The 12,929-nt window shown below is 38.3% G+C and overlaps 1 pseudogene; it reads left to right on the top strand.

The window, feature by feature from the left end:
* Positions 1 to 3,698: 3,698 nt before the first annotated feature.
* LOC131311243 (probable arabinosyltransferase ARAD1) lies at positions 3,699 to 9,243 on the top strand (annotated as a pseudogene).
* Positions 9,244 to 12,929: the final 3,686 nt, after the last annotated feature.

Here is a 12,929-nt window from a genome sequence, read left to right on the forward strand (position 1 = left end):
TCATGTGATTTTAAAAGTCAAACTATATAATATTTATTTTATTAAAAGTGGGGGATTGTTGGAATATTTTTAATAAAATAAATATTAGTATTAACTCCTCACCTTTAGTGTTTTACCGTTACAATATTAATGTAGTATTGAAATATTGATTACAAAATAAAGAGTATTTATGCTCTATCATTATCTCTATATTAATGGTTATTACTCCTATATATATGTGTATCTCATATAAGGGAATTAAGAGAAAAAAATAGAAAAGACAAAAACTCATGTTCTTAGAGATGTACAAAAAGAGAGATACAAATATGTTTGTGTGAAAGTTCACATTCTATTTTCTATATTTTCTATGTTGATTGGGCAACTCGGTTCGTGACTCGTTCCAACCTCTCGGTGGTCGTGAACATCGGATGAGGAATGCTTGTGAGCGCTTGGGTTTAATCTTGGGGCTAGTACACTCCGGTGGAACCTTCACGAGGGGAGGAATATTAGCCTTAAGACAGTGACTACACGACTCTCAATCTCACAGGCAACATCTTTCCTACTTTCACTATTTTCGTACTCTCATGTTTTTCTTATTTGTGTCTTTGCGATCATGTAGTCCAATGATTCTTGTTATAAAATGATATTTGTGAACCAAAGTTCTAACATATAGGAGTATCAAACCAGAAGGTTGTATATTATGAACGATTTGAATTTTCTTATTAACTATGCTTTAACTAGATCAAACTGAACCCAATAAAAGCGGCCGGATCTACTTATGCGAATTGGGGTCCAGAGCTTGTCCGAATCCAAGTCCCGCAAAACCACCACCAATCAATTCTGCTCTAGTTATGCAATTCCAAGACATTATGGTTCCATCCAACTGCCAGGGCAACAATATAGTGGGGCCAAATTTCCCTCAGTTCATAAGGTCCAAAAGGGGTACCGTCATATCTCGCAAGGACCATAAGCCGAACAATATCAACAAGTAAAGTATTATCCCACAAGTATTGCCAAACATTTGTCTTGAGTACGCTCGGCAGTTCTTTATATTACTCGGCAGTTCTTAGTATCGTTTGGCAGCTCTTTGTATCGCTCAAAGGTTCTTTATGTTGCTCAGAGTACTTCACCAGCTCAACAGACATCTTTATCATTCGGTAAAATATACGGTCGCTCGCTATTGCTCGGAATGTACTGCTATTGCTCGGTATGCAGACATGGTAAGTTGTAATCTTCTAGAAGTTTCTAGAAGCTTCCTTTAGACTTTTTACATAGCTTACTCCATAAGCTTCCTTACTTTCCATTTATAGTAACTTTCTATTAATAGTCTTTACTTAGTCGTTAAGTTTTACTCACCTCTTTCTCTATATAAGCAAAGCTTTCCCCACAACTAAAGTACACAATACAACTCTCCTCTTCTACAAAAACGGCTTATATTCCTTGCTTTATGTTTCATTTTATCTTCCCCGGGTACTAACTAGCTCGTCGGAGGCTCTACCGGGAGGAACCCCCCTCCGGTTTGCAGGTACCAAGCTCGGCAAAATGCCTCCATTGCTCGGCAACAATCACCCCAATCTCGGTATACTCGGCGAGCCCCCACTCCATTCAACAGAAGGAGGAAAGGATTTAAGTGGAATTCACCCCACAAATAGAAGAGGCAATGGCGGATTCTAAGAGTTCTCTAGCCCCATAAGGTTCAGAACGAAAGAGAGTTTTATTCCTGAGGAGCCAAATGTTCCAACAAGTAAAAGGGAAAACAACACACCACGGGACACCCAATCGGTGTTTAGCCATGGACTCACAATTTTCTTTAAGCCAAAGGGGAAAAGGGTAGAAGGATAGGATAGCACTGTTGGGGGCACACTCACACACCTAACCAAAAGCTGTCAGCCACCAGACAGGCCGACAGTCCCTAAGAACATGGTTCGAGTTTTCACTGTCCACATTGCAAATCTCACAAAGATCATTTTGAGTAATTTTGCACATAAAAAGGAGGTCCTTAGTTTTTAGTCTGTTTTAAGCAGCAAGCCAAAAGAAAATGCAAATTCTGGGATTAGCTTTGATTTTCCAAATCCATTTCCAATTGTCAAACGGAGGAGTACAGACAAAGTTTCTCGTAAGAAGCCAAGCGGATTTGGAGGAAAAGATGCCAGTAGGAGAGGATTTCCAGACGATGGCATCTGGTTGAGGGTCCAACCTCTGAAGTTGGATGGGTAAAATAAGGTTAAGAATATTGGGGGAAGAGAGAGAAATGCTGGAAAAGTCCCAGTCATGAAGACCACAAACATCAATAACATTAAGGGTTTGTTCGGCCTAATAAGTCAAATGGCTTCTTTTTTTTTTTTTTTTGCATTTGTTAGTCTTTCGTAGGCGTGGCAAATGGGCGGATTTGGGCCAAAATGGGTAAGTTATAAGTGAGTTGAGTCTTTAATGGGTCATTGACCCATGTAGAACTCATTAGTTATGAGTCTAATTACTTATACCCAACCCATTTGTTTAAAACCCGACTTGACCCACCCATTAACCCAATTATTTATTTAAAAATTGCATTTGATAGTTTTGCGTCAAACGTTTGTGAATTATGGCTTTGTTTCGACGAGAGGAACCAAAAAAGTAAAAAAAAATTTGATCGAAACTCATAATTTTTTTAAAAATTACAAAAAATAAGTAAAAAAGACAATTTTTTGACTCATTTTTTGTCTTTTTCAAAAAAATATGGGTTCCGATACAAAATTTATACTTTTTCGGTTTCTCTCGTCGAGACGAACCAGTAAGTCAAAAATTTAACGCAAAACTAATAAATGCAAAAAAAAAATTGAATAAAGACGAAAAAAAGTCACTCCCTATTTTTAAATCCAAACCCACCCTAAATACAAACACATATGCGTGCATTTATATATGTACAACTGTGTGTCACTTACCCAAAAATTTTGCTATCACAAGTCTCATGTGTTATTGTTTCTGTCTCTACACTTATAGAAAGAACTCCATTATTGAAAGTGTGATTATCTCGCGTGTTTACATGTCTCTTGGCCGTGACGAATTACAATTAGCCACATGTAATTACAACTGGCCGCCAATTATTGAAAGCGTGATTATCATTCGCGAATCTCATCTGTTTACAGCTCTTGGACGCGACGAATTACACCTGACAGCTTATAATTACAGTTGGCCGCGTATAATTACAACTGGCCGCCAATTATTAAAAGCGTGATTACCATTTGCGAATCTCCTGTATTTACATGCGTCTTGGCCGAAACTAACTACACTTGGCCGCTTATAATTACAGTTACCCGCGTGTAATTACAACTGGCCGCCAATTATTAAAAGCGTGATTACCATTTGCGAATCTCCTATATTTACATGCGTCTTGGCCGCGACGAACTACACTTGGCCTCTTATAATTACATTTGACCGCGTGTAATTACAAATGGCCGCCTATTATTGAAAGCGTGATTCCCATTTGTGAATCTCTTGTATTTACATGTGCCTTGGCTGTTTATAATTACACTTGGACGTTACAAACTATAGTTGGCCGCTTATAATTACATATGGCCGCGTGGAGTTACAAATAATTACATATGGCCGCGTGGAGTTACAAATGGCCGCTGATAATAGAAGCGTGGTTCTATTTCGCGCTTTCCAAGTGATGCGTACCGCGGATCAAAGAAAAAAAAAAGTGATGCGCTTATGGGAAGAAGAAGAACTCCATCACTCTTCTCTCTCCTCTCTGCAAAAATGGCCGGAAAACACTCCTCCTCCATAACACCCCGCACCAGATCTCGACTCCTCCTTTTCCTCCGCTCTCTCCTACCCCTCTCTCTCCTCTTCTACACCATCTCCCTCTTCACATCTCCTTCCGATTCCCTCCCGCTCCGCTCCTCCCCAAACTCTAACCCCGGCGCCGACTACTCCTTCGTCGCCTCCCTCGAGAAATTCCTCGCCCAAAAACCAGAGTTCATACATATGAGTCGAGCTATAGTTAACCAGAGTTCGGCTCGTTTACTAAATGAGCCCTTAACGAGCCTCGAGCTACTCACGAATGGTTTGTGTTTTTAATTTATTTTCTCAGGCTGGTAAGAAATTTCCTTGAGCTATGGGATTTGGGAAAAATCCGGGACATTTAGAGATTACTATAGTGTCGTTCCAGAATTTTGATTTTGAAAATGTTAAGTTCGTTGATATTGTTATGGAGTGTGGAGCCTGATAGTATGGTATAGCAAGGCATGTCTCTTGAATCCAGTAACATAGGGAACAGTAGGATATTCTACATCTAGCTATATACACTCTAGGGAGAGGAATGCATTCCGTAGTTCTTCTTTATCATAGGGAAACTGCTGCTGCTATGGTGGCTGAAGCCTTCATGGATGAACCCACATAAATCCAGTGTTCCTTTAAGATTGTGGTTCTGTTTTCTTTTTCTTCTGTATTCATATCTCCAACATTTTGTGTTAGGTTCCATGAACTCACTAATCAACGTGAAGTTGTGGTAGGTACCAGTTTGTTGATTTACCTCCCAAGTGTGGGAGGTTTGAGAGGACGTGGAGAGATGGCTCATGGGTCTCCAGCTATCAGTCAAGCTGCCCAACCTGTGCCGTTCGGTGCCATCTGCTGCTACCAACTTGTTGACGGAGGCTTGAGTGCCTCTGGCCTTTTCTCATTGTTTCTGTTTGTATCGAATTTGAGGGATTTCTCCTTGGAGCGGGCCAAACCTAGTTACATCTCTGTGTCTGGGTTGTGTGTGTGTGTGTGACCTTTGACCCCCAACAGCCAATTCACTGTTTGCCTTTTGAAATCGCTATAGTTATGCTGACATTTTATGCACTTTGTTATGAACTTATGAGCCATTCCTTTTTGTTCCATTTTTTTAGTTGATATCATTTTGCAGAAATAAGCCAAACGTGTCCTTTTGGATAACTGCTAAATGTAGCCTTTCTTGCCTGTATGTGAGTCGCTATTGTTATTAACCACATTTGCTTCCATCTGAAGTTAAAAATCATTTTTATCTTTTTGTTTATGCAGCATTCTATTGACTATTGGCTGTGGACGGACTTGATTGCACCGGAATCTGAAAGGCTTCTGAAAAATGTTGTAAGAGTTAATCGTCAGGAGGAAGCAGACCTCTTCTACCTTCCAATTTTCACAACCATCAGCTTTTTCTTGATGGAGAAGCAGCAATGCAAGGCACTTTATAGGGTGTGAGTGAATACCTGATGTTTACTTTAAGTATTTACATTGTTATGTTCTCTTCCGGTGCTTATATAGAAACAACAGAATAACTAAAATATTTCAGTTTTCGGTTCTAGTAGGCATTTGTTAAAATTTTTCTAATGAGATAGCTGTAACACTTGATGTACAATTTTATTCTGTTGCGTGTTGTAAAAATCTGATTTACTTTTCATTAATCTCATAGGAAGCTTTGAAGTGGGTAACAGATCAGCCTGCATGGAAGCGGTCTGAAGGAAGAGACCATATACTTCCAGTTCATCAGATATATGAAGAATGCAATTTGGCTGTTACCAGATGTGGACTCCACAGGGAACCGGTTAGTATTTGAATCAAGTTGCAATGGATATGTCTAATGTCTCGTATTTTTGGGCTGCTGATGACTAATTAAAGTAACAAGTTTCAGGTACAAGCCTGGGCAAGTTTCACTTGAGAAAGACTTGATACTTCCATATGTCCCCAATGTTCATTTGTGTGATAAAAAATGCTTATCTGAAAGTAAAGCCAACAGAAAGACACTGTTATTTTTTCGAGGGAGGCTTAAAAGAAATGCTGTAAGAGTTTTGGTCCAGACTAAGAAGTGAAATACCATTTGTCTATTTTGATTCATTTAAGAGAATGTTTTGGAAAGTTAAAGATAATCCTGGTCAGTTATTTAGATGTGGAATCAAAGATCACGTGATATGATGTTCTGGCAATATTCAGACACAGTTATAGACTTGCAGTGAATCCTTAAGAAGTACTTGATGAGAGTTTGCTTTGTTTCGTTCTGGAAAAATTGAATAGCACACATATAGGCCAAAAAGATGGCAACTTTTCTTTTGAAGGCCAACAAATGGGACTTTCTCAGAGGAATGATATGAAGAAGCTAGATGTGACTTTATTTTTAAGCGTAATAGTGGGCATGATAACAAGATTGGTAATTGGTCGTGGCCTATATGAGATCCTTGTTAGAGAATCCAAAGAGTGTTGGATGTATCATTTGGTGAGCCTCAGCAATGCCACCTCATTGGAGGTTGTCTTTGTGGTGTTTGTACACTTGTCATTAGGAGTATTTTCAATGCAATCATAATAAGATTGGAGCTGACCATTTTCTCATATCTAGGTGATTTGTTTTATCTTTTGAATGCAGAAATACGAAATTGAAACAAAAATGACGGGACCAAATTAGGATTTTGCAATTTGAGTAGTTAAATTAACCATAAAAGCCATAGTATGAGGAGATCCGTATCCAGTGGTTTGTCCTTTCAGTTCATCACGTGGGCACACAAAGTATGATTGTGTAATTTGAGTGCTTAGTAGAGCCAGCAATGTCAGAGATCATAGCCAGTGATTTTTCTTTTCTATTAAGAGCAAAGGAAACTTCATATATTGCTTCTTTTCGTTGATTGTTGTGACAGTTCTGACATCTGATTGGCTTGTACTTATTTTGTGTGTCCTTTCATTTTCTTGGTTCTTAATCTATCTTGTTTCACTTTCAGGGAGGAAAAATACGTTCTAAACTTGGGGCTGAGCTTAGTGGCGCTGAGGGTGTCCAAATAGAAGAAGGGACGGTTGGAGAAGCAGGCAAAGAAGCGGCTCAGGATGGCATGCGCAAGTAAATTACAAAAGACATTATGAATTCTGTTTCAGACTGTAGGTTTGGTGGTGCACTCTTAAGTAATTTTCCTTTTGGTATCAGGTCCATCTTTTGCCTAAGTCCAGCTGGCGATACTCTGTCATCTGCCAGATTGTTTGATGCTATTGTGAGTGGGTGCATCCCTGTTATAGTTAGTGATGAACTAGAGCTTCCTTTTGAAGGAATACTTGATTATCGGAAGGTTTGTATCTCGTCGTTAAGATTTTCTGTTAGTTTCTTTGTTCGATGCATCTTTTGAGGTCAGGATCCTATGGAAAATAAAGTATAAAGGAAAAGATAGTGATGATAAAGTTTGAGGTTCGATTGCATATGTAGAGAAAAATCCGGTTCTTTTGGAAAGTTTTGTGTGAATTGTATTGACCCTCATGTTGGCAGAATCTGCTTTAGTTGATGCTTTATGAAGGTCTAACTCTTACACGTTTTCAGGTTGTGCTTCACGATTGATAGAATGGGCCAGAGCAATAAACATGATTTTCCAATGTACGATGTGAGCTCTTGGTTTTAATTGGTTGTGGTTTGTTTGGTAAAGCAGATAGCTCTGTTTGTTTCCTCCAGTGATGCTGTGCAGCCGGGCTGGCTTTTAACATTCCTTAGAAGTATTAGTCCTTCTCAGATCAGAGAAATGAGAACCAATCTAGCTAAGGTTTGTGGCTCTTAGGAATCAAAATGTTTGCAATGGTTCATGTGTTGTGTACCAAATCATTGTCTGGGTAATGTGCAGCTAGAACTTTACAGTTCCAGCCAATTATTTATTTGGTGCAACTGCATACAGTTCGCTTTAATTTACTATCAATTTGTTTTTGGAAACTTTTTTCTTTCCTGGTGCTCCTTTTGTCACCATTCTTATATGAATGTCTGGATTCTTCTGTAATGCGCACACAAGTAGAGGACTGATTCTATTATTATTTATCCTTTCTCAGTACGCAAGGCATTTCTTGTGCTCCATCCTGCTCAACCTTTGGGTCCTGAAGATTTGGTTTGGCGAATGGTTTGCTTCTCTCCCCTGTGTACATTCATCTGGAGTTTGATTCAGTTAGTATGTTCTAAGAAGTCCTATTGAATAAATGAATCTGGTTTGACCATCACTGGCTTCTAGTTTCTTGATTGACTGTTATTTTATTTTTTGCACTTTTTAAATTTTATTACAAACCTGTTGGGAAGGCTTTCTTTCTGGAATATTCAAGGACTTCTGCTTTGTTGTTTAGGAGGAAAATTAGATAGACCAACGTTGTTACACATATTCTACTCACAAACTTTACATTTTTCAAAAAAAATCAATCAGAGAACCTCATTTTATTTGTTTCTCTGGGGAACAAGAGATGAAGAGAAGTTGACAGTTGATACACTGGTTCACTTCTCCAAGTCGATGCCTCTGTGACCACGCAATCAGAACACCTAAATCGACGCTGCGACAGATAAAGGTACAGTAGGATTTCACAGTAGTATACTAGTTTCGCGGGCATTAGTTAAATCTGAGTCCGTCTGTGGGCTTAGTAACTTTGTACAAGTATTGTGATGTGCTCTATTGTGCGAATGTTGTTTCTGTTTGGTTGTGATGGTTATACATATTAGACCTTTGCCCCACATGAGCTCTGCTCTTGTGGACAGGGCAATCGCTAATTACGGCTACTTTGGTGCAGCTCCAGATACCTCTGATGTTGCTAATAGTAGGATTTGTCATGATGATTTCTTGATACATTTTTCTTTTGGCAATTTGACAGCAACACAGCCAAATGCTAATGTCATAATATTGTCGGGAAGTACTGTAATCGATCAGTTTTTATCTGTGTATAGAACAAGTACAGTTCATTTTGGCGGACTGTAGAAATACTGCATATTTGAGTTGCTCCTTTATGGACCAGTTTTACTGTAGTTGTCCTAAAAGTTGAATTGGTGGTCCGTTTTCTGTCTTTACTACAGTCACAGTGCAAATGGATCAATGAGATGCTTGTCAAGAAAAAGGATAACTTTGTTTGTTTGGCGTTTTTATACGCATATAATAATCTGATTTACCGTTGTTTTGCTGGTGTGAACAGATGGCTGGTAAGTTGGTGAACATCAAGCTTCACACTTGGAGATCGCAGCGGGTGGTGAAAGAATCTAGAAGCCTGTGCACTTGTGATTGCAGGCTTGCCAAGCTCAGAAGCCCAGGTTCCTCTTCTTGATTGTTGAGGAAGAGTGATTTTCGGTTACTCTTCTATCACGTGAGGGCATCATGGCTACAAATGCCAGAATAGGAGTTACTACTTGGGTATTCTTTTGCAGTGTAATTTATGTGAATTGCTTTAGTTAGGCGAAAGAGAGATATGAGGGCCATTTTCTTTGTACAAACAGAGGTGATCTCGATCGTCACTTGACTGACAATACCAGATCAAGAAGATGATGATGATTCTTTGTGATTGCGCAGTGAGCCTCTTTTTAAGCCAAAAAAAAAAAACTTTCATAGGTTGATGTGTCAACGAACTTCTTGTGCCTCACTCTTAGCAAGCAAGTCCTTCATCGCTCGATATCGCCACAAAAAGGGTTGACTTGGTCGGTAAGTCCGATAGCTTATTCTTTTAGTAAGCAGGTTCTCTCAGAGCTTGATAACTTCACGACATAACCAGGCAAGTGCATCGGCAAATGGTAATACCTGGCTAGATGATGGAGAAACAAGCCGCATTCTGTTCTGTTTCCTCGGACGTGCGAAGCCACAAAACTTGAATGTAGATTCGGCATCGTGCAAGGAGGGAGGGTGGATGGATGTAGATTCGACATCATGTCATGTTCGTGTCCCACAAGTTCGGATTCATATTAGAATCTTCTCAATTCGAAACTGACCCAGTTGATCAAGTTCACCTTGTCATTTATTTGATCTGTCGTTGCTGTTGTCATTATCATATCATTCACAGTGATTTACGTATGATTCACTTTTCAACCTTATTGTGTCGTGACATAAACTTATTTACAATGGTTTATTTGATCAACGACGCCAAAAATGCAAGTTCGGATTCATATTAGAATATTCTCCGAGAATGACTATTTCAATTTAACAAATTTTTTTCAGTTTTTTATACATGAGAAACATCACATGAAAATAGCTACTTGAACAGACATTTGATTCGATTCCAATACAATAAAACATGGCATAAATGTGATTTGCTCTGGACGTAAATTCATATAGTAGAAAAAATTAAATTTATCAGGGTTAGAATTTTAGGTGCAAATAATACTCGAGGGTGATTCCACTAATCTGAACTGCAACTTTTTTGTTTTGTTCTTATTTAAATTTTATTTTTGCGTTAGTTTTATGCCAAACTCTCATGCATTATCGGTTCGTCTTGACGAGAGGAATCGAAAATGTAAAATTTTCAAGAAAAAATCCAAAAAGTCATTTCTGGCATTTTGAGCTTTTTTTTTTTATATATATATTTTCAAAAATATTTGTTTAAAAGTTAATTTTTTACTTTTTTGATTCATTTTGTCGAGACAAACTAGTAATATAAAAAAAATTGGCTCAAAACTAACAAGCGCAATTTTTTTTTTAAATAAAAACAAAATAAAAAAGTTGTACTAGTCCACAATTCTCAACCTCAACGGCTTTGATTAGATTTCCAAAATCTTAACAATAACATACCAATAATGCTACAACCACACATAAATACTTAATTAGACTTTCCAAAAGCTCGCAACGGTTCCATTCAGTGAAATCACGTTGTTCAAGCACGAGTTCTAGTCGAATAAACTTCGCAAGATAAAGATTTGAAATCTTTTAACACAGCCATGCTACATTACTAATTAAATATAAACTTACACAGGGCTTATTTCACAGATCGAAATCGTTCATATTGTGGAAATCATCAAGAACAATAATCCTAGTCAAATTCATTTTAATCGCATTCGAATCGATATCTCATCGAGAAGTAAAATGAAGCTTTTGTGTTTATAATGATAGGTTTGTTTTCATTGAATCGAATCCAAAAAACTCGCGTCCGTTCCATTGAGGGTAAACTTCACTGGCACCCCTGGATTTAACTCAAATTATATTGCATTCCTCTCTCTTCTCCAAAATCGTACTACACCTACTTATTATTTTTGTGAATTTGTGTAGCACTTAAACCCACATTTTCAACCAAACAATTTTTAAATACCAACTTTACCCTTATTTTCTCTACCCTTTTTTTAGTCACCAAACTCATTTTACCTACCTACAGATAATTTCAAACATCACAAAAAGAAACCCAAAGCCAAATCCCATCTCTCTATATTCTTTGAAATTTTTTCGATCTAGGTTCATACTTTCATACTTTTGTTATTGCTCGTTGATATGATTACTTTAAAGAAAAGTCTTAAAAATTTCAAAAGCCTAAAAAAATTCGCTAAACACAAAGAAATAACAACCTTTTTAAACAATTATATTAATTAGACCATATCACTCTTTTCTTTAAGAACTTATGTAATCGGTTGCATTTTGTCTTTAAGAATTAATTTATGTTCACCAATCGCATTTTGATTATGTAGGTCATCACCCTCTTTTCAAACAAGTCCAAACAACAAATTTTTTTTTTAATTTCTTTTTGAGAGATTAGAGATCTCTTATATCCTACCGCTATTATGAGATTAGAGATCACAAATATGACTGAAATTATGTGTCATCATCCAGAGCTGCCATCAATCTCAATACCCTTGCATACGCATTGCACTTTCAGGATTAGCAAGCATGGCAAATGTGACATCAATCACATGAACCATCTCTTCCGTGAGTGCCCTAAAATCATAGATCTGTGGTCCAACATAGCTGGAGCAGGATGGAATGGAAACTTGCTTGAAAGACATCTCCATGTTTGGGTCACTGTTGATGCGAAATCCACTCGTCCCTCTCGTTTAGATGGTGATCTCCCCGGGAGAGTGGTGTTTGTGGGCACTCTTTGGCAGATATGGAAAGATGGAACAAAAAAAAAAGAAGCTTTGACAATGCTGACATTCCCACATCTGTGCGCATCAATATCATCAAAGCTTATGCCAAAGAAATTGTGGAGGCTTTCAAAGCCTTTCTTTAAACAGATACACTTCGCAATCCTTTGATCGTTTGGATTTTCCCGTTTGCAGGTGAGATAAAACTAAATACCGATGGATGCTGGTATGACCTCAACAATAGAGCTGGACTTGGAGGAGCTTTCAGCGATCATATGCCAACAAGGATCCTAGGATTCTATGGGAGAATGGACTCTAACTCTAGTATTGAAGCTAAAATTTGGGCAATTTGAGCTTTTGCAGAGGCCTAACAATCATCCTTGAGAAAGAATTACCCAACGCTAAAACTTAAAATTGAATCCGACTTGAGTGTTGCAGTGAAACTCATCAGCGAAGGAGCCCCTATGGATCATCCCCAATGCCCTCTGGTGGAAGATGCAAAGATGCTGGCAGCTAGAACTAATACCAGGATTGGGCTTACATATCGCCAAGCGAATCAAACCGCGGACTGTCTTGCTCGCCTGGGAGCTTAGCGAGATGAAAGCTTAGTTGTTTAAGAGCAAGTTCCCTTTGCTGCTCGGGAGTTTGAGCTTGCACATCGCCTTGGAGCTGGACACCTTAGAACCTAGGCTCTTTAGCATGTGGCTAACGCTGTGGTTAGTAATTTGCATGTTTGTCTCTATGACTTCGCTGCTGTTTAGCTAGTTAATGAAATTTCCGTTGCACCAAAAAAAAGAAAAAGAAAGGCGACATCACGTGATGCAGCTACTTCTTTGGGAGATGATTTATTTATCCTGGATACAATCTATCAAACATATGTGCAACAGTCCCCTATAAACTATAAAACCATTAAATCACTTACATAAATAAGGGTTCAACATCAAACCATTCTGGAGGGAAAACCCAAAGTACAAGGCATTGTTGGGAAGGGGTCATAATTAGTTCAAACTTTTCTCATAGGCACAATACGAAATTGCTGTTTTACAATCAGAACAAGGACTGCTCGTACCTCATGGGAGACAAGAAGAGAAACTTGCAAAGTACATGCCCAACCCAAAGTAGAAAAAAAAAAAAAAAAACACGATCGTCAACCGAGAGGTGCAAGGAGTACAACTTCTCCTCCTTTGATTGG

The sequence above is a fragment of the Rhododendron vialii genome, chromosome 12a (genome assembly GCF_030253575.1).
Source record: "Rhododendron vialii isolate Sample 1 chromosome 12a, ASM3025357v1".
Taxonomy (NCBI): Eukaryota; Viridiplantae; Streptophyta; class Magnoliopsida; order Ericales; family Ericaceae; genus Rhododendron; species Rhododendron vialii.